Source organism: Melospiza georgiana, chromosome 21, assembly GCF_028018845.1.
Source record: "Melospiza georgiana isolate bMelGeo1 chromosome 21, bMelGeo1.pri, whole genome shotgun sequence".
NCBI lineage: Eukaryota > Metazoa > Chordata > Aves > Passeriformes > Passerellidae > Melospiza > Melospiza georgiana.
Window position 1 is genome coordinate 11,854,839 of NC_080450.1, and position 23,052 is coordinate 11,877,890.

At 40.8% G+C, this 23,052-nt stretch overlaps 1 protein-coding gene across 3 annotated transcripts in view; it reads right to left on the reverse strand.

Annotated features, from left to right (window-relative positions):
- The window catches only part of LOC131092141 (protoheme IX farnesyltransferase, mitochondrial), a 95,849-nt gene that overhangs the window by 34,241 nt on the left and 38,556 nt on the right, over positions 1-23,052 (reverse strand). The gene's annotated exons all lie outside the window — the stretch shown is intronic.

Below are 23,052 nucleotides of genomic sequence, written 5' to 3' on the forward strand. Positions count from 1 at the left end.
AATCAATCAACTCTTGTAAAACGCTACTGGAACTGCTCTGAGCCTCCAGTTGGAGCAGGAGAGAGTGAACACACGATACAGTGTTATCTAATGTCACAACTCAAATTGACTTCAAACATGGCCTATGGGAAAACTCATGCCGGAGGACAGGTCAGGTCTCAACTTCAACACTAACCTGGAAGTGTTGGATGTTTCACAAAGAACCTTTATAGGATACAGACACAAGTTTCTTCGGATCAAGTAAAGCACCTCACTTGGATCTGAAACAAGTGATCGCTTCTGACAGCTCAGTGTTTTGCTAATGGTTTGTTTCATTGTTGTATTTCAGAGGCAATTATGGTAAATGGAGGAAAAAAAAGACATTTGACATCAGACTGGTAGAGCAATACAAGGGGAAAAAAAACCTCTGTAGGGCTAAAGTCTGTTCACCAGAAAATATCTGGGCTACGATTACTTTTTTTTGTAAGTCACAGGTTTTATTTCTACTTGCAAAGGTCTGACTGCCTTGAGTTACTTCCATTTTAAAACAGTGCAGGTGAAGAGCTTTATGCTTATTTGACAGTATTTAAACTTATACATAAAGGTGTCTGTGTGCAATGGAAAAAATCAAAATAACGTACAAGTTTTAAACTCAATGTGTCTCAGACACAAAATGGCTAAAATGAAGAACAGCTGAATAGTCAAGACCTGTAAGAATTTAAACTTATGCAGTTGGGTTATCAATATAAGCTGATGATGCCATGCTTAGTGTATCAAATATTTCCATATATTTAATACAGCAATCAACCTCTGAACAGAATATAAATTTTGAACAAGAATTTCCTCTGCTGACTTAAGTAGTCAAAAAATGTCTATGTCTATTGTATACAGACACGGCTGCTCCTGAAATTAAGACTACTGCATGACTTCAGACTGAAGTTTTTTGCTTTTTTAAATCTGACTATTTGAATAATCTGTTACTGTCAAGCACATGTATACAGCATGACGCTATACTTCCAATGGAACTAAACTTAAAAAAATCCTTTTACTTGCAATGCCCTAGATTCCTTCACTGAGCTAGCTGCTATTCCATGTCAGCAAAATGTCATTTATCAAACTTTCCTCATTTTGCTCCCAGACGTTCAGCAAAATTCTCTCTCCATTTGAAATTATTTTCCCCTGATATTCTTGAAAAAATGAAAAAAGCCATGCATCTCAAATATCATTCCATAAGAATGAAAGAGTGAAGTCAAACTTATTATCTCATGTCAGGCCAACAGAGTCCTGCCTGTTTCAGCAAACAGTAAATTCAGTAAGATGAAGCCTAGATAAATAAATACTTTAGAAGCACACAAGAGGCTTTTTCCTCAGGAAGTCTGAATGCACCAGTTCAGCTGGACATGGCAGAATATTATCTGCCCTCAGTATCTGGGAAACTGGCCACCAAAAGGGCAGACTGAGGGTTAAATCTACAGCATCTAAAAAGCCCTGAGTGACATAACTTGGCAACAGCTCTCAAGAACCTAACCTAAATTTTAATCAGCATGCATAACATTTAAAACATGACAATGGCAAAAAAAAAAAAAAAAAAAAATCAGGCTAGCCAGTACTCTGTGGTTTATTTCTCTGGCAGGTTCATCATGCTTTTTGTGCAGATCTCATCTCATTAATATAGAGTAATTATATCTTAAGCATCCTGCAATTTCTAGCATAGCTGTCACATTACTGCTCAGAGCTGTTTACTCCCATGGCCTTTCTGTCCTTCAGCTTCTTTAGACTGGTTTCCACTTTGTTTATATGTGAAATGTTGAAGAATGCCTAATTTCAAACTACCTGCTGGAACCAGCAGTGCCTGCAGAGGGTGGCTGAGCACTCAGACCTTCCAGAGGGCTCACAGACTAATAATTTTATTAAGACTATGCCAAGATTTCTGTAACAACACCTTGCAGCTGCAGATTACATGATGGTGGCACTTTCAGGACTATTGATAGTGAAAGAGGACAGTGTGTCCAGTGCCTCTGCCTCTGCTCCTTCCTGAGTGGGAAGGGACCCACAACGATTATCAAGCCCAACTGCTGCCTCTGCACAGACATCCCAAGAACCCATCTCTGTGCCTGAGACTGTTGTCCTAGCAGTCCTTGAGCTATGGCAGCTTTGGGCTGTCACCATTCCCTGGGGAATCTCCCTCTGGGTGTTGAACACCAAGACCACTAATTTAGTTTCCCAGAGAGTGGCCTGACAATTTCCAGTTAATTAGGCCAGTGGAGCCCTGAGCACGTGCTGCACTTGCCATGCATGGTTCTGCAAGAGAGATCACATCTACTGAACTACAACAGTCCAACACCTTTACTCCTGTTCACATGAAAACACCAACAGAGCGCACTAAGACGAACAATATGCCGTAGAGTTTATCAAACAGATCTGCCACACTTCAGCTAATAAGCATCTTTCATAGACTACTTTGGATTTCGAGTGTATCAAGGACCAGCCTGGCCGCTGGCCCAGCTCTAATCAATGACATGTGGTGGAAACAGCAGCAGCTGAAACAGGCAACCAGCATGCCATGTACTGACATAACATTTTACTCTAATGCTAAACACATATTTACAGCAGAACTGACAATCCCAGGAGTCTAAAGATGGAATGGAACCTTGCTATTAGAAGACAATTTAATTCAATGTAACTCTGAGGTTCTCCCACTGCAAATCCACCCCTGAACCCAAGGAGGCTTCCATGTGTTCTTTGCCAACAGAATTGCCCTCTGGATCTACATATTTCTCTTCAAAGCCTCCCAGAAGGGCAGTTCAGGTAAATTTTCAGCACTAATGAGTGAAGCAGTCACCTCCTCCTGATGGTCTCCAAAATCCCCCCTGATTTGTACCACATGGGGAGGTGGAGATGAGCTTTAGGTGATGGCCAAAGCTCCTCCTCAGCCAAAAACTCTTGCTATGGACCCAAGCAAACAGTAATACGATGCAAATACAAACCACTACAGCTGGATGCCCCTCTAGAGCACTTCAATGAATATCTACAGCCAGAGGTAGAAGCCAGGCTGTACAGGGCAAATCTTGCAAATATTGATCTTGTTGAATTAGGTCTTTCTGTGTTCTCCCAATTCCCCTGAGCTACAGAAAGCTCTGATTTTCTATGGTTTTCTTTGGTATTTCCCAAGAGCAAACAGTTAACCAGAAACAACACTGAAACACATGCTGGAAACCAAAAAGGTGCATGAATCAAGGAGGAGCAGGTGGACCAAAACTGTGTGGAAAGCACAGTGGCAGAGCAGGCTGTGCACACCTGGGCAATAACCTGCAGTTTCCTGGTAAGGTGACATCCAGAAAGTCACTCCTCCCAGCTGGCCATGCAGCCTCCAAATTCATCAGGTTTCAGCAGCAGCCGTTCACATGAAGTCTCCTGCTTTTCCCATTCAGCCAAAAGAAAGTAGCTTCAAGCAACACTGGAAACCCACCAGACCACGAAGCGTCAAGTACTTTCCTCTGAGACTATTCTTCCTCTCTGTATTACCTAATTATTTCTATTCCTCATGTTTTCAGTGATTTATCTTACATTGTCATAAAGTAATATATAATTACATAAATGGAGAAGAAAAACATAACATATAATTCATGGTAAATAAGATCATGGTAAATAAGATCAAAGTCAAGATTATTATAGGTTTCCTTCTGGTTTCTTTTAAATCACTTTTATATGAAAACAACAAAGAATAATTAAAGCATATTACAAAAGTCTTTTTACTTAATTGTACACAGATGTGACTAAAATAAAAGTGGAGGGAAGGATTTTCAAAAGCACTCATGCTGATCTAACACGATTCTCACTAAAGTCAATGGCAGTTTGACTTCAATGAGAGCAGAGACAGACTAACACTGAGTGATTCTGAAAATCCCACCCTAATTGTACAAACAAGGGAAGGCTTTGGAGACTGCTGGCTTGGAGATTGTATATTTGAGAATCATAAAGGGCACACAGCACCTGTTTGTCTTCAAGATATGAAAATAAAGCAAGGCAAATATTTTAAGGATTAGAAATACCTTTTTTTTTTTTTTTTTTTTTTTTTTTTTTTTTTTTTTTTTTAAGGCTGTATCTGAAAACCCTCTGGCAGTGAAGTTCCCTGTCTTACTATAGATCTGCTGTGATATTTTCCATCTCAAAGAGGTTTCTAATTAAAAACGAGATCAATGCAAGCCTGAGCAATCTTACTCACAGAGGAGGGCAGCTAAACCCCAGACTGTCATGTCCCACAAAACTGGAAAGGTCTGCCACATAAACGATCTGACACAGCTTCTTTTTTATTTTTTTCTCCACACAAAAGACACATTCCTATTATTATCTAGCATTTAAAAGCCCATTGCTCTGTACAGGGAATACAACAGGAGGAAATTGCTAAGAAAATGTTGATACTTGTGACTTTTGAAATTTTTCAGGATGGAGAAGGCAGACTTAGTGGTATACATCTGTCTGACCTGTTGGACTAACAACCTGTCATGCCAGCTCTGCTTTTGAGTGCTCAAGAGGTGATGCTGTTATTCTCTTGACCACTCTCAAGTGTGGCTTTCCAAGGATTCCCAGAGACACTGTATCCAGAATTGGGCATTTAAGGCTTTACGTGGCATTTAGTATTTCAGTACCCTTAACTGGCAACAGCGGCTGGAGCTGCCGCATGCCTGACACAGCGCTACATGTTTGTTTTCAGCTCATCCAAATCCTTTTAGTGGCTCCAACCAAAAAAACAAGTAGTCACTGAGCTCTTGCAGCTTGGGCCTCTTCCTCAGCACTTTGGCCAAACAGCATCCTTTGCTGATACCACAAGTGCCATTACAGGGCAGTGATAATGTGGAGTGTCACAGCAACGTGCTCCTAACACTGCTGCACCTGTGGGGCTTCTCACAGTGACGAGGGGTCAGGACAGAGGAGAGGATGATGGACACATCCTGAAATACACTGCTGGTAACCAGGGAAGCCCAGCTGCATAAACCAGGGGCTCTGCAGGTGTGGATGTGCTTGTAGCACTCACTGGAGCAAGAGCAGTGAGGATAGAAGGAAAGACCCCGGGCCTGCTGTGCAAGCCTACTGCAAGGAGCTAGAAATTAACATTAATTATGTAAATAATGTGGCATTTGTACCAAAATTCTTTATCTGCTTTACTCCACATAAAAATTTTTTCTTGTCTTCATCTTCGAATCAAGTTTTCTAGTACCAGTGCATGAGAAATTAGCTCATTTAACCTAATTTTTTCAATGCACCTGATGTCCAAAGCTTGAAATGGGAGAAAAGACATGAATCTCCTGGTTTAGTAAATGAGAAGGAGGTCAGGTGACCACCGATGAGCCTGGCTCTTCTCATTAAAATCGTATTTTGCTAGGAAGATAGCATAACAAAAATGAAATATTAAAAATAAAAGCAGGCCTTTATAAGCTGCTCCATCTCCAAAAATGCTGACTTTGTGAGCCACCTAACTAGTGTATTCCCAAGGCCTCACGGACGTCAGCCATGGCTTCAGGGGAAATGAAAGCTGGATACACAGACAAGCTTCACCTCATGTGATCCACACTGGAGAAATAACCTCCATGAGAAGGAATACTGCTTTCTGGCCAGCTGCTAAAGCCTAATAACATTATACATTTACCACCATTAAGTCCTTTTTATTTAGCACACAAACAAACAAACAAAGCTCCTTTCTCCAAGCATTTCTTGAGCCCCTCTTCCAGGAGGACACTTGCCTACCAATGCTTTTCGCCTTCTTGATCAAAGGAGGCAATTCCTAAGTGCAGGACACACTGCACTGAATATCTTTCCATCATTTCGGATTTTGTTGCTGTCGGGCTCTCCCTTTTCAACTTAAAATGCAGAGTGCTAAAAAATGGGTTTCAACATTTATCTGTGTTGTGCTGCCCTGGAATAAAATGGAAAACTTCACCTCCCCACAAACACTTCCACAACCGAGCTCTGATCACCCCACATCTGTTGCCTACCCTTGCAAGTTTTTAATAAAGAATTATTATCAATAAATAGATGTCAGAAGCATGTGACATCTGTAACATGCTGTCTTCAGGAACTATTTTATTACTATGTACTTTAAGAACCATTATTAGGGTAAAAAAAAAAAACCCAACTTTATGCCTTACCAAAATATCCCCCTGAATCACTTTGCAAAGACATTTTCTTCAAGAGATTCTTTTGCATTAAATCATATTAGTCACAATATCTGCATGCCATGAGTGCAACATATAATTTAAAAAACAAACAAAACTTCAAATAACAATCTCTTTGCTGAAGATAGGTACTGCACAAGGTCAGTATCTGGTTTAAGTTACTATATGTCCTAAAATACACCAGGCCAGGTCCTCTGGACACAGTGCAGCTGCTTTGAGCAACACTGCAGATAAAATCTGATACTGAAGATGGCTTAGACAAATTCCTGTGGTGGAATAAAGTTGTTACTGAGGAACTCCTGGGGAAGTATTTCTGCTGCTCAATGCAGTGCTTAAGTCAAGCAGGAGATCCCGAGTTAACCAGGAGACACAAATCTCCTCCAGAGGAGTGAGAACAGAGACAGGAGCTGCAAAGACTTTATTTCTGCTAGTAACTACAGCAGGATCCTGAGCTCCTGGATTTAGGGAGGGCAGATGCAGAAGGAGCAGATCACTCAAGAGTCCTCCAGACCATCAGTATCGGCTGCTTTCAGCCCCCTGTGACTACCAGAGAGCTATAAAATCAAGCAGCGACACTGGGCTCTGCTCTTGCCCAGGAGATTAGAGCAGGGAAATAGGAAGGTGAGATTGAAATCACTTCCACATATCTCCTGGCTCCAACCCACGTGTCCCAGATCCAGGTCATTTTAAGTAGCTTTTTAAAAATTGTCACTTAAATGATAAGAATACTAATCCATCACAATGTGCTTCCTGTCAGGAACCTGAATATTAATCCATAAACTTCTCTCTTATATGACACGGAGATGTGTCCGTTTTAACTGCTCATGGCTGACACATCCTATTAGTGAGACTTTTCCTCTTACAAGACAGACAAAAGTAGCATTGTACACACAGCAGCAGGCTTGCCTGCTTTTGGTGAGGCAGAGGTTATTTCAGTAGATGCAAATACATAAACTGCTTGTTCAAAATATCTTTTCATTTCAGAAATAAATTAATTTTTATACTTGAAGTTCCTGGCATCAGTGAAAGAGAATTTGCTTTGGCCTCGCCATATTTAGCAAAATTAAAATCTACAGCTCCTTCTGGCCAAAATATTAAAAACCTCAAAGCCACAAACCCCACAGTGGGTGAAATGAAGGAATGCTGCAACAGAATCAGTAAAAAAGTTTAAATGTGAACCAGGGTGTGAAGTAGCACGGGCCTTTACTGATGTGCCTGAGCAATGCAGCATGCCAACATTGTCCAAATGTCACAGAGCTGACCTGCTCCACTTACCCACAGCTCAAACCTACTAATAAAATAATTCCCCAGTAATTACTACTTTTAAATATTAGGAGATGATATCAAGGAGAACTTCAAGTCACATTTTTATATACAGCACACTTATGGAATCGATTAAGCCTATAGGAGAGAGTTTACAACAAAATTTAAACCAAACTTTCTCCTGTTGCTCTAAATCTGATCTGCTCTCTGATCTAAAAAGAGAGCAAAGAAACTCTGAGGGGCATTTCAGGATTTACACTGCACTGGCCTCACTGCTTCCCTCCACTGTGTGCTCCCAGATCCAAAAGGAGACCAGTTTGTAATACACTGAAGAGTTTCAATTGTTAGGGGAGAATATCACAGGCACATTGATGAGTGCAATGTTGTAATTTAATTTGTATGACAGTAGTTTCATTTAGTTTTAAATATTGGCAATAAAGCAAATTAAAGGAAATCACTCTCTTCCATCTATATAGAACTTACCAGAAAGCTATCAATATATGAATAATGTATTTTTTCTCTCATAATTTCACAGATATTTGATGTGGCAGACCACGCATTGTATTTTCAAGGCATTCTCTCTCCTCATAAGGCTATCACAACTCTGCAGATCATAAGACATGGAAGAGATATAAAGATCCTGGTCAAGCCTAAGGATTTTACCTATAATAGGTTAGTTTTGGTAATGATTTTATGCAGAACGTGTAGAACTGCCAAATAAAGTAACAATGTAATAACAATACAATAACAATTATCCAAGGTGTAGCTAATCACTTAGCACCAGCTTTGCAGTAAAATCTAGTAACTATCTTCTTTTCTAAAAGCAAAATTCACCAGCTGGGACCATGAACTGGGGATGACCATCACTATGCTCTTCTGTTGAGGGCTGGATGATAAATATGTACACTGAGAAGTCAGATTACAAAAGACATCTTAAACCCATAATTAGATCTCACCTTTCCTTCCCCCCTCATTAAGAACGAAAGTGAAGCAAGAGTCTCACAATGATCCACTGGAAAGCACAAACACCCAAACCTGTTGCAGGGTCATCACATCATCCATCTTTCTAAAGCTGTCGAGAAATGTTTGTCATTCCAGTACTGCTTGCATCTCTCAAATGCTAAGATAACATACTTATCAATCTGAAAAGAGGAGTTGAAAAATAAATAGTTCTGAGTCATGTTACTAAGAGAGATTCCACACACTATTAATTTTAGCTTGGAAACCAATTAAGAAACCAAATCAAATTACCTCCCCTCTTTTTAAGGTATAATGACCTATTCACTTGCGTAAATTTATTTATTTTGTGCCAGTGATCCTTTCAAAAGCCTTACAAATTTAAACATCATTAGTTTTAATCTGACTTCTGGCAACACAAGGATTTTTGCCAAAAGGCAGTCAAAGATATGGACAAAACAGGATAACTCTATCTTAGAAGGCCATTCTTGAAATATAAGCATAATAAGAAACACAATGACATATAAGCAAGACTTGTTCTAAGGACTGCATAAGCATCAATATGTTGGAATAAATTAGTGCTTTCCACATGAACCAGGGGTAGCTTTTGCTCTCTTCAGCCTCACTGCAGCTTCTTGCTCACGAGTGCTGTTACAGCAGCACTTTTCCACATCAAAGCAAGTGTCCAAAACTGCACACAAGAAAAAGGTTATTAAAGCAGGAACTCCCTGCCCAGCCAAAGGGCTCAAGCTCCTGAAGCTCATGCCATGGATATTACCAGAGCAGTGATCTCCCAGCAGTTTTTAATATTGACACGGAAATGCCACTCCTGTCAGGTTTGTCTTCCAGGTGCCTCAAATGTCACCTTTGTTTGCTAAGTGTTAGCCCAATATGAAGTTTTCTGAGTATCTATTGGGAAAAAATCCAACCAACCTTGCACCTCAGTGGCCTGATTTCCCCTGGGTGCCAGTATCCATCCATCCAAGAGCTTCTGGGGGGAGTATTTCCAACTCCTTCCTGTTGGTGCCACCACAGGCACGTGGAAGCTTTGACTACACAGGTCTTGCTAAAGCTGAATGGTTGGGACTAGTGCTTTGTCCAACCACAAGAAAAAAATCTTCTGGATTCAGCAGGACACTCTACTGAGCCACTTAGTGCAAGGCATTAAAGCCAGACTGCACCATGGGAGTTTTGGCCATTGTGTTCACTCTCCATGAAACTAAACCCAGAATCATGAAAAATCTTTTTGTGGTAATGGACGTGCATTATAGTAGCTCACCGTGGATCAGACTTTTTATTTAGGCAAGTAAGGATACATCCATAAGGAAAGACAGGGACTTCATCCCAGCACATGGAGTGACAGGACAGGGGAAATGTCTCCCCACTGCCAGAGGGCAGGCTCACCTGGGATATGAGGAAAAAATCCTTCTCTGTGAGGGTGAGCAGGCCCTGGCACAGGGTGCCCAGAGAAGCTGTAGCTACCCCATCCCTGAAAGTGTCCAAGGCCAGGTTGGATGGGGCTTGGAGCAACCTGGGATAGGCGGAGGTGTCCCCCACCATGGCAGGGGGTAAAACTGGATGAGCTTTATGGTGCATTCCAACCCAAACCATCCTGAGATTGTGCATAAGAAGAAGAAAACAAAGTACTGGAAGTCCAGCATCAAGGTTACACTGATCACTGGCAAGTAGACAATAAAACAAAGAATTTAATTTGCTTATCCCCAAGCTCAGATCCATATGTGGTGCCACTCAACACATATATACACCTATGAAAAAGGAAAATTTACAAAAATCAAAATATAAAAAGCTATTAGGTCCTCTGAAAAAAGAACTGCAAAATCAAATTGTTTGCTCCAATGGAAACTCTCAAAATTAAAAAAAAAAAACCACCAACATTACAAACTGAAACTCAAATAAATATTGCCATACTTCTATGACCAAAAATACATGGTGAAACATCTACTTTTGACCAGATTTCAAGTTCTTCAGTGAGGAAAGTGTGTGAGAAACACTAGCTTTGCAATTCCAAAACAAGCTTGTAACAAGAAATACTCCAAAATAAAAATACCCATAAAACGCATCCCAAGAAAAAAACAATATGCTTAAAAATTCACATCATATTAAAATTCAAATTAATTTCTCTATGTAGGCAAGTCCTTAAATGTATTCCCCCATTTAATTACGTTGTAGTTCCTGTGTAGACAAGTCCCAAGATGCTCTTACATGATAATCATTAAATATGAAGTGGTGAAATGAGTTGCAACATTCAGTAATGCTCCTTATGAACTATGATTTATCAAGGAAGCATGAAATAAAATGATCAAAGCACATGGTTACTATATCTGTATGTTATACTGGGGAAAAAATTAAAATAATCATTGAAAATCATAAATATCTGGACACAGATATTTATACTACCAAAACTGCTGCAGAAGGTCATGCTAAGCCCACCTACTTACTTAACTGAAGTATTAAAATTAGAAAGACATCTAAGTGCATTTTACAAATCATTTAAATCATGAAAACAACTGACAGGATCGTGTGATTTAGTAAATACGATTTTTTTATTAGCTCTATCCTTAGGTGCTTGTCTGAAAAGTTGGGGTAAACTCACTTTCACTATGTAAAAAAATTCCAGTTTTGAAATACAATCAGAAATTACAAAATAGCTCCAATTGTGATCCCAGGACCAGCAAAAGCAAAAACTGCCATGAGGAAAAAGGACTTTGCACCATGTGTCTTGTCCCAGGGGAACGCGGGGCACTCACTGCTGTTACACTCCTTGGCAGTGTCTGTCTAAACATATGCTCATACAAATAAAGGTTTAAAATATATTTTCTAACCTAAACCATTCCCAAGGCAGGTTTAGAAGATTGCTCATAGGCTTTACAAGCACTTCATTTACACACCAGCATATGCATTTAGTATATAAATATTTATAGCTTGGCAGCTTCCTCTCCAAACCTGCACAGGTTTTCTCTGTTGGGTTTCACCAGCGATATTTCTTTTGAATTCCCACATTTCCAGATGTTTTGCTCAGACAGCCCTGATGGAGAACTGTTGTGCCTATTTGCAGACAAACTGCTGACAACTAAGCTGAACTTCTAAAAGCTGGCAGGGAGATAATCTGGCACTGAGATCTGATAAGAGAGAAGAAGAGGAAAAGAGAGGAGAGAAAGAGGAGAGGGAGAGGCAGGATGACCTGCAAATACTGAGATGCCACAGAAAGGCAAGCTCTGAGCCCTTGCTTGAGGTGTTTCTCCTCTCATTCCAGGGTACTTCAGTCAAACCTCACCTTAGTCAACCATCCCCTTGCCCAACACCACTTGGTTCTTAGCAAACACAGCTTTTGATTAAAGAAAGATAATGTTGCTCCAAGAAGTTATAGACTGGAAAACAAACCGTATTTACAGATACAGAATTGCAGACTCATAGCATGGTTTAGAAAGAACCTTAAAGCCCATCTTGTTCTAACACCCCAGCATAGGCAGGGACACCTACCTCTAGACAAGGCGGCTCCAAGCCCCAACCAACCCAGCCTTGGACACTTCCAGGGCTGGGGAGTCCACAGCCTCTCTGGGAAGCATGCGGCAGAGCCCCACCATCTCTACATATTTTAGAAGGGCTGTTTCTCCTGCTTCACTGTTCAAAATAAGGCAAAGACAAAAAAACCACCATTATTTAATTTTGCTGTATCCTCTTGTCTTTCCTCCCCACAAATAAGTAGATTATGATCTGCATTTTACAGAAGATACACTTTTAGGAGTGGAAAAAAGGCAAGTGGGACCAGGAGTGCAGATGTGTATCTGCACCTTCCCTTAAACTCTCTGAACACAGAAAAATGAACACAGAACTCTCTGAACACAGAACACTGGTATTTCCACCATCACCAAGCCACAGCACTACAGGAAAGCAGCACAAAATCAAACCAAGCATGAACCAGCAAAGTTGACAATGCAGCTCCATCTCACCCCTGTGGGGTTCCAACTCTTTCCTTGCCTGGGTTTCCACACTGGGCACAGTCCATGGTGACAGATTTGCAGAAATGCCACAGGCCAGGCCTTGCCTTCCTATCCAGAGGACAAAAAGTAATTCCACTATGCATCCCCAGCTTGTATTCCCTTAATGTCACACATATCTATTTCTAGGGTAACATCAGATTACAAGGGACTGGTGGGGGCAGGTCAGCACAGCTGGCACAGCACACCGGGAGCTGCTCCTGCTCCTGCCCAGCACGGCGAGCTCAGGCACATCGTGTTTCACCATCCAGCACTCACATCATCACCACTTCCCCAAGGAGCAGCCACACCAGCTCTTCCCAGCACTGTGCCAGACCAGACAGTGGTTTTATTCAGACAGCAAGTTTTCTCTCAACAGTACTGGAATTGTTCCAGGCTAGATAAAATCTAAATTTTTGCATGAAAATAACTAAAATACTCATCAGAAACACAGGATCTCATTTCTGTTATGATACTCCTCCTCAGGCATTCAGTTTTGGCCACTGTTGAGACAGCATTTCTTTGTTTTGACCCTGAATGACTTTCCCAATGCATCTTACAGGTGAAGGGGGTTCCAGCTGTTGCCCTCCCACCCACTCCTTAATTAAAGATGCAGACGTCAGACATAAACCATGTTACAGATTAAAACTGGACTTTGATACATAAGAATGTGGACATGTGGATAGGTTTTGGAAAACAGACTGTTGGCAATTATTTTGGTATTTATTTAGAATCTCTGATTTGGTTTAAAATAGGTAAGAAGAAGAACTGTTGCTACTTAACAGAAAGAAGAAAAGAGCAAGGAAACCCATTTGTCACTTCCAAACAATTGTCAGGAACTGTGGATCTCTTTAGGAATGTAACTAATTACAAAAATATTTTCTAAGTAACGTGGAAATGCTGTCTAGTCAGAATTATCTGAGTTCAAAGAGCCATGAGAAGCAGGAGCAGCACCCTTGTCCTGACACCCAGGGGCTGCTGCCCTCCCAGACATCAAGGCACTAACACAGAGCCAAGCTGCCTCCATGGTCAGGTTCATCCAAATATCTTTTCCATGAACTAATCAAACAGGCATTTATCAGCCCAAGGAACAGGCAAACCTAAGGGGTTTTATGGAGGAGTCTTTCCCTTCATAAAGAGTACCGAAACATTTAGTCCAGAAGGTCTTCGATTATCAGGCTACAGCCAGACTAGTACAAAGCATCCTTGATGTCTAGACCAAATGAAAAGATTAGCAGGGCTACCCCAGTGCTGATTACACCAGGCTCATACTATTTTTCCAGTGGATGCTTTCATAATTAAATATCAAGTAACAGGAGGCACTTCAACATTTATGTCACCCTCACCTATGAAAACAACATAAAGTTTCTTTGCATTGAGAGCTATAAAGTATTGAAAAGCATTCTGTGGCTGTAACAGCAACTTGTCAAGCTGTAAAGAGAAATCTAGATTTTAGTGAAGGGGACCCCTTGGGAATGTTATGCATCAGCAAAGCAGAGCAGAAATCACATTATGTCTGTAACTAATATGGACAAAGTGGAATGAGTAATAAAAGCCAACAAAAGCCAACTTTCATTCTGATTAGCAATCACAGACTAATAGGGCTTCAATTGCAATTTAAAATTAGGTGGCACCATCAGTCACTGGGGTCTCTGCGAGCAGCAGCCGTGGCGCCTGTGGAGGAGGCACCAGGACAGCCTGGGGATGGACGGGACGGTGGCTCCGAGCTCTGCAGGGAGCAGGGCTCCTCACACACAGCTCTTGTGATGATCTGCAAGATGTGCAAACCCCTACACCTGAAGCGCAAGAAAGGGGCTCAAGGGAAGCTTCCCCAAGCTCCCAGTTTTTATCTAGTTAATTCTCTTGGTCCAGGCAGGTGCATCAGCTCTTTGGACTGAAGAAACATGACAGATTTTAGCTGTTTGGAATAGCTATTGCTCTGCATGATGCAAATAGATCACATTTTAAATTCAGTCTAGGGCCTCTCATAGGCAAAAAAATCCCCAGAAACTAGATTTCCAAATGGAATGAGTCCTTATTAGAGGAATAAACAGGCAAATAATGGACCTATTAAACAACTTTCATACTTTTTTTGGTAATTTCATCAAATTCAAGACAATAATCTACACTTTTATGGGAGCTGGTTTTTTTTTAAACAGCTAAGTGTAAAGCTTGAGCAGGTACTCCACCCTGCTGTGGAGGCGAACAAAGTGCTAAATGAGGGGATGGGGCTGCGCTGCCTCTGGAACACAGGGAACTACGTGATGCAGAAGAGATCTGGTTCATAAATAGCTAGAGAAGTTTATGATAACTGGAAACCAACATCCCATTTCCAGCTTAAATTTACACACAGCCAATTTCAACCCACAAATTCTTTTGCCAACACCGCTCTCCATCCATAGCAAGGTCCTTTTCCTCCTAGTACATACCCCTGGATATATTTATGGAGCAGTCAGATCCAGAACAGCTTTAGTCCTGCCAGGCCACACAAGCCGAGCTCTTTCAGCCGCCTATTCTGTCTCCTTGTTCTCACCACATCCCAGCAAGTACTTTTCAGCACCTGTCCCCTCTGAATTAATTTTTCTTTCATATGGGAGACCAGAATAGTGCAGTTTTACAGATGGCTATCTGCTAATGGCATGAATGGTTCCAAGCCTCCATAGAAATGCCTTGCTTGAGTCAAGATTGCATTTGCCTTTTTCGCAGTACTGCACAGTCATGCTCTAAGAAAAGGAGATTTTTTTTTTCCTTTTCTATTCCTTCTGCCTGAGAAACCTTCAGGCTTGATCCAAGAGTAGATAAAACTCTGAACTAAAAAGCAAAAACCTGGCTTTTAACGCAGGTCACGTGTTAATACCCACAGAGTGATCCTGAAGAAGTCATTTCATGTTCTTATTTTTTCATTCCTACACTTACCTATTTAAATGCAGAACTCATTGAGTTCAAGCATCACCTCGCAATCTAAATTAACCCAGTGCCTTAAACCAATTCTGCCTGTGGCTGGAAAAAATCCTTATGCCTCCCAAGCTCGAAAGTTTCAAGAATCTAGCTCTCAATTATTTTCCTGGTTTGTCATTGTTTGGAAAGACATGTATTTTAATGCACAGCCACACAAGTATATGTAAATAGAGTGGTATTAGTAAATAAAAAGCAAGCTGCTAATGGCTCCCCGAATTACAGCAAAATTCAAAGGCACTTCCAGGACCTTGCAAGTTACTGAGCAACCTTTGGGGGACTACAGTGGCTGTGAGATTTACTGAAAATCAGAAGGCAAGTTGGATTTGGGGAGATAGAAATCCACTGAGCACTTTGCAATGCCTGCTGTAAAACCAGAAGAGATAGGGACAGTGTTGGTCAGGATTACTCCAGGCTCCCAGCATGTTGTCTCACCATAAAAATCATATTGTGAAGAGAGGATGATCTTCTTGGATATTCTTCAGAAATTTTTACAAATTATACAAGTTAACAGTCAGTCAGTCATCACAACGAAATATGTATAAAGTTAAAAAAACCCTCGACACTAGAAGAAACCCTCATCCAAACGTATATTGAGGAGAGGAAATCAATCCTTCTGAACTTGCCATAGGGCATGGGAGATCTAAGCATTATTAGTAATTGCAGAATCCCAGAATGGTTTGGGTTAGAAGGAAACTTAAAAATCATCTCATGCCAACACCTTCCACTAGACCAGGCTGCCCAGAGCTCCCCTCAGCCTGGCCTTGAACATTTATCAGAGACAAATTATGTTCTACCAACCTTGTATCCAGGTGGGAATTTAATGTCTCCTAGGAGAGGGCAGCACTACCATCACTCATATAGGCTGTAATTTAGCCACAACACACAAACCCCCAGTATTCAGACAACTGAAACCCAAAACAGGTCTCCACCAAATGCAGCCCCTAATACTGCTAATTAAAAATATAATAGTATGAGATGTATAATTATACTAAATAGAAGCACTTCTGAATAGATAAAGTTTTAAGAGCTAATAGGTTGAGGTTTTTTGTTTTAAGTCATTTAAAACACAAGTTGAGTGGCAATAGACAGCAAGGAGCTGTGGGATTTCCCAAGGGTTTGCTGGCACTTGTACCAGCCCTGAAGATGAGCCTTCCCAAGAATCTGAGCTGGAAAAACCTTCCCCACTCAGAGAGCTGGGCAGGAGGACTTCTAAACGACACATTAAAAACAGAACACATATTAAAAGATTTTTTAATCGTGTTTAATCATTGGAGCAAAAGTGTATCCTGTGTGCTATTCACGCCGTGCTGCTTCAGCTGCAACAGAGGTTCAATCCCATCCTCAGCCCACGCACACTGGAGATGCCAAGGAATTCCTGGTGGGAGCAGCAGGAGGTGCCAGCAGCTCTGTCCAGCTCCAGCAGCACAGTGCCTGGTGAAACTGCAACACAGGCTGGGTGTCTTTCTAATGGCAAAACAAAACTCCTCAGGATGGCAGGAACATTGAGAAAGAAGCTTAAGGAGAAATTTCAATGTAAGGTTTTAGTGAAGGAAATGGTTGATCCTGATCCTTCTTACTTATCACTCCTACAAACCCCATATTTCACGGTCACACTGCCCCAGCTTGGTGTCTTTGTGAAAGACTTATTTGATTTTAAAATACACTCCGGACTCCAGTTGTCTGCCTTAACAACACACTGCCCTGAAATATGGCTTAAAAAAAGAGCTGTCCAGCTCCCTACCACTTATCTCTATGTCTCATCTCGTCTTCAGTATTCACCCTCATTCACAGTTACTAATTTGAATGCCTGTAGGAAAGAAAAGTCTGGCAAAAAACCTAACCCCGAGTGTCTGCTGTGAGAATAACTGCAGAAAGAGCCAGCAGATGTCTCAGTAGGTATCACCAGCAGGATAACCCCAGTACAGCAACCAAAAGCTCAGCCAACCTAATCATGGTGAAAGGTTAGGAATTAATTATGCTGGAATGACAGCTCAGTGCTTTGGGCATCAGCTTCCAAATAACTGGACTTATTGGGAAGTCAACAGTTGAGTTCCAGACAAGGGAAGGCCAGATATTATTAGTGCTTTGAAAATTATATCATCTAATGACAAAACACAACTTATTCTGCTTGTTCTTTAAAGAAATTGAAAAGAAAAGGATTTTTCTAACTGGTTCTTCCTGTCTGATACATGACTGATGTATTTGGTAGCTGCAGAATTTTATTCCTTTTCTCAAAAGGCATATACCAGTCCACTGTGAATATCAGGCATAACTTAAGGAAATAATATTTATTTCTCATTATATGGAAGATTACTTGAGCAGTTGCTATTATTACTACTACTACTACTACTACTACTACTACTACTACTACTACTACTACTACGACTGGCAGTTAGCAATTAGCACCAGACAGCAATTTATAATTTTCAAACTCAGATACAAACTTTAACAATTTGCCAAGAGAAAGCCACCTGTTATTTCTATTGCACAGGAAACAAATTCTAGAATTCAAGTGATCTGTGCCTTTACAACTGAATTGGGAAGCTTATACAAGAGCTATGCAAATAGGATATTGGGGATAGTTTCAGCAGACCACAAATTATTCTGAGTCTCTGATTCTCAAACAAAATAGTCTGAAGTCTCTTACACACAGACTTTGCTATAAAGGAAGAAAAGCTTAAGAAACTGCTCAGAAGAAAACACTAATAACATTTTTTTAAAAATCATTATTAGGAATTATACTTTGACTCCGGGAGGAGAACTCAGCTAATGTAAGAATATCCTAATGCCATTTAATTGAGTTATAGAGATGTAAATTGCAAAAGAATCTGCTCCCAAGCCTACTAGGAAAACAACCCCTGCTCACATTCTCTGTAAATCCTGGTGACTATAAATACAGAATAAATATGTAAGGATGAGCCACAGATGCAGGGATTTGGATGGACTATAATGTGCTCATAAGTACAGATACAATGCTCAGAGCAATGAATGTATCTTTGTACCATGGGAAACCAGCTTGCCCATGTCAGTTGCATTTCTAACTTCCCCATAAGGCCAAGAGAAGAACAGATAAGAGTCTGGGCTTGGGAACACTTTGGAAGTGGAAATAACCATTGATTTCCCAAACCTCTGCAGGAATCCAGGCTGGGGCTGATGGTGCATCTGGAACAGCAGCAGCCTTGGCTGAGCAGACCCCTGTGGGCTCATCCTCCCCAGCAGGAAGTTTGGGCTCTCCAGCACAGCCAACAGCAGACCCACAGAGGAGCCACTCGTGGGCTTGGGATGCAACCTGTGCTCCTGGGCTGCTGCAGCACCGCAGCACTCACACCATCTCAGGCCTTCTCCTGGTGCTGCTCTATCAGAGAGCAACAGCTTCCCAGGGAGGTGGGAAAAAGGGCTTTTTTAACAATAAGTGACCGCAGTGTTTCTAGTAAGTGACAGCTTAAACAATACTTTTCAGACAGAAGCAAAACATCTGACATTTTGTCTCCCTGAATAACTAGCAAAAAGCTGAATTTTGGAGTACAGACAAGTCGCAAACTGAACCATTGAAGAATAGTGAGGAAAAAGCCTGTACCAAGGGATTTCTCGGCAGAAGAATGATATACTAGACAAAAATAAAGGGATATACCATATGTTGAGTAATAAAATTGGCAAACCTAGTAAGGTTCAAATACTGCTATTATACACATCTGGGCAAAACCGGGAGGAAAAAAATCATTAAGCAATCTGAGAACCCCCAAACAAAGAAACTGTAAAATTCTGAACTGTAAAGCAAAGGAAACACACTTAATCCCTCAGGAGTTTAAGTATGTATTTCAACTGGGTTATACCATCCCTCACAAGGACATGGAAGCACACAAAAACCTAGAGACACAATATAGCCACTGTGCGCTGCCGGCACAAAGCCAACTGGCTGCAGTACCCACCAACCCTGGCACCTGTTGGGTTTATCATCAGCACATGCATTGCCTCCTTGGGGCACCCAGGGAAGAAAAAGGCTCAACCAAGTGCCCATTTTCCAGCAAAATGCAGGACTTGTACTGATGTAATTTTAAATCAGGATTTCCAGCTGCAAAACAAGCCACCCTCAATGCTGAAGTCGTTGTGACTTTTGTGCACTTCAAAGCAGTAAGCAGAAATACAGAACCAAGCAGTAAATAATATAATCCTGGCCTTGCGGAGCTGTTCCATCTATAACCGCAGATGTAACCTCTTGCTGGCCTCCCCTGAGGCTAATTTATTTATGAATGTTCCTATTAAAAATAGGACTACTTGTGTAGTAGCTTAGTCTGCAGGGTGAGTAGGGGAGGCAGGATAAACACAGTTTAATGAATAAATGTTTTGGGACGAGATATTTCTTTCTATGGGTATGTGAGGGTGGGTTTCACCCTGCCAAGCTGTTAGGGGGTGCCCCATTAACACTTCCAGCACACCACATAGGCTGGGTATTTTGGGCGCCTTTCCTAAAGCTTTTTTTCCAACTCAAAAGTCCTACGTCTATATCATAAGCTTAAAAGGAAACTGCACACTGGGAGCCAGCTACTACTGCCTTGGATTATGACGTAAATAATAATATATATTTCTAATGCTACATCAACACAAACCACTTTTTTAATTTTTATTTTTTGACAGAGCGGTTTATAAAGTAATCCTGTGATTCTTGGCAACATGGAAAGGTTTGTAATTGACAGCATTCTGCTTGTTATTAAAAAGGAGGAGGAGGGCTTTGCCCAAACAGGCAAAATAGGATACGCCAAAATGGGAGCAGGATATGGGGGAATGTTACAGCTCACTTGAAATTGTACTTTGAGAAGATGAGGGGAGATGGGGGAAAAGAGAAAGGATATGGCTGTCAAACAGCACTGGGGAAGCTTTCCAGAATGTAAGAGATGGCATGAAATAAACAACAGAAAAGCAAACTGTGGTAACATGATGTAAAGGGACACACAAAGGTGGCTTTGAACAATGCCAGGGTGTGCAGGGATGAGACAGCTAAGATGCTAAAGGCACAAAAGGGAAAATCTCTGCCATGCTTTTCATCCCTACAAACAGCAACTTCTGTTCAAGAAAAGCACCTAGTGGGTTTGGAAAAGTCTGTAGCCACAGAGAATGGAAGATCTTCATTTAGGGGATGCGCTGGCAAGATGCTGACAGCTTTCGGCAGCTGTATTCAGTCCCACCGCCCGCCTGCAGCCGCCCTCGCTCCCCTGCCTGTCATTCTCAGCCCATATCAAATGATAGAGGGATGGGGCAACCTTGGCAGCCTGCGTGACAGACGGGCAGGACTGGGACCACAGGAGGAGCTGCTGAAAGGTCTGAAATTGCTGATGTGTCCCACAGCATGAAGGACACTTGCCATGCATAATGAATAGGATGCTGAGTATTTTCCCAGTATTTTAGGTGGCCTGTGTACTACTTGATGCCTGTTTCTCAAAAAAAGGAGGAAAAGAAGAAGAAGAAAAAATCCCTGTGAAATTCTATGACGTGGTATTAGAACAGGTTCTGTGTTTTGAAAGAGTCAGTTGTATGTTGCAATCTTCCAGAATAATGTGAAAAGAAGAGGGAGGGCAGGGGAAGGTTGTTCCATTAGCAGTGGGACCTGCCCAAGGAAGGGATGCACCAGTCCTGATGCCACTGGCATGGTTGAGATCTTGGGGTCACCTGTTGAGCTTTTTAGTGCATCAAAATGAGGCACAGGCACTTTTTATTTAATACCATGTATAAAAGTTAAAATACAAACTCAAAACAGCCAACAGAAATATCAGCAGCAGCCAGCAGCTTACTGCCTGAAATCTAATATCCAAAACAACTTCAAGAATCCATGACTTTTCATAGATAGCTCGGGATCTGAGCAACACCAATAGAAAAATATAAAGCCTTTCAGATTCACATAATGGACTGGAACAGAACTTAAGTAAAAAACCAAATCAAACAAACACAATTGAATTCAGCTTTTCAAGGGGAGTACTGCATTTGCCCGTCCCAATCCCACAGCCTCACCCAAGTTGCAGCAGCCCTTCCCCTGCCATTCCCAAATAAAGCAAATCATCTTCTGAAAAATTTGGGGACCAGCTACTCTCAGCCACATGCACCTCATGCTCTGGTCACACACTGCCAGGTCTCTGCCCCTATCCTCTGCTACAATGAAGACACTCAAAAGCACAGGTTAAAGGTTCAGAGGGATTTTAAGAACTCTCCTTGTGTATCACGACAGTTTGGACAAGGAGCAGAAACTGCGAAAAATTGATTATCCTCTGTTTCCACAAGTGAGGAGACCAGGGGTTTTCTAACCAAATTAAGCCCAAATGTAATTAAACCCATAAAAGTTTGAGGAAATGGAGTCTGTATCACATACTAATGCTTAAATTTACAACCAATGGAAAAAATACACAGGAAAAAACACATTAAATCCTATATATTAGTGTAACAATTTAAGGAAAGGAAGTGCTTAATAAGTTATGCTTTTTATGTCATCCAGTTACCCAAAATAATATTTAGGACTCCAGCTTTTCAAATCCAAATCAAATAAAAAATCCCGCAAGAGCAAGGTTTAGGTTGGATGAGTGTCACAATGTGGAAGGAAGGAGAAGAGAACAGATTTTTAGAGTGATAAAATACTAAAAATAAATGAAACTTATGTGCACTACCATTCAAGTTGAAAAGTGAACTAAAAAGAAGAGTAAAACAGCACCAGACAAATATACAAGATTCAGGATTCTAACAATAATGTTTCGTGATGATGCAGAAGGGAAAAGTGATTGAATTCACCATGCTTTTTTGTGAAAGCTCATTTCTTCAAGAAAACATGATATTTTTATGATATACAAAACACGATGTTGAATTTTTTTCCTTATTACAGACACATGATTTCCCATATCCTGAAATCAAGTACCACACACTCTTAAATCCACTCCTGTGCATTCAAAACAATCTCAGCTTATGGATAACATATTTTGGTGTTCAACCATTGAGATGACAATTACAGATATTTTAAATCTCATTGGTTGTTCAGCCAAAACAAAGATTTCTTTGGCACTTATTTTCCTAAAATGCTTCACCTAAGATGTTCAATTCTGCAAAATTTCATAGATTTCATGAAGTTTTCCAAGAGGGGATGCTTCCCTCCCAGAGATAATCTCCAAGTTGAACATAATACTTTCTATTACTTTTCTTCATATTTTCTCCATTTTCTTTTTTCTCGTTCTCATTTTGAAAGACTTTAGAAAAATGCAAAGAGCACATGATGTAAAGGAACGGGAATCCTCAGAGGATTGCTAAAATATTTGATGACTGTGTCCAGAAGGTGCTACAAATATTTTTAGTATATTATTCGCAGGTACTGTAGCGAGTAAAAAGCACTGTTATTTGATTCAAGTGCTGAAGATTACTTAATGCAAAGCTGTGTAGGTATTTCATTAAATACAATCATAAAATACAATTATTATTGTGCTCATCAGATTCCCAATTTTCAACTGCAGTGGAGAAAGACTCATAAAATTTCCAGTATCACATACAAGATACTAAAAGATCTCACATATAAGGACAATTTGCTAGTGATTTTTGTTTTACTCCATGACATTTTTCTAGCATACTTTGCACAGCTATTTCCTACACATCCATTGCAACAGAAGGCAGCACAGGAAACAAAGATTTTAGGATAAAGAGGGATCACTGTCTGTAAACCCTCAAACTTGAAGTACTGAAATCTGGTCAGTCAACAA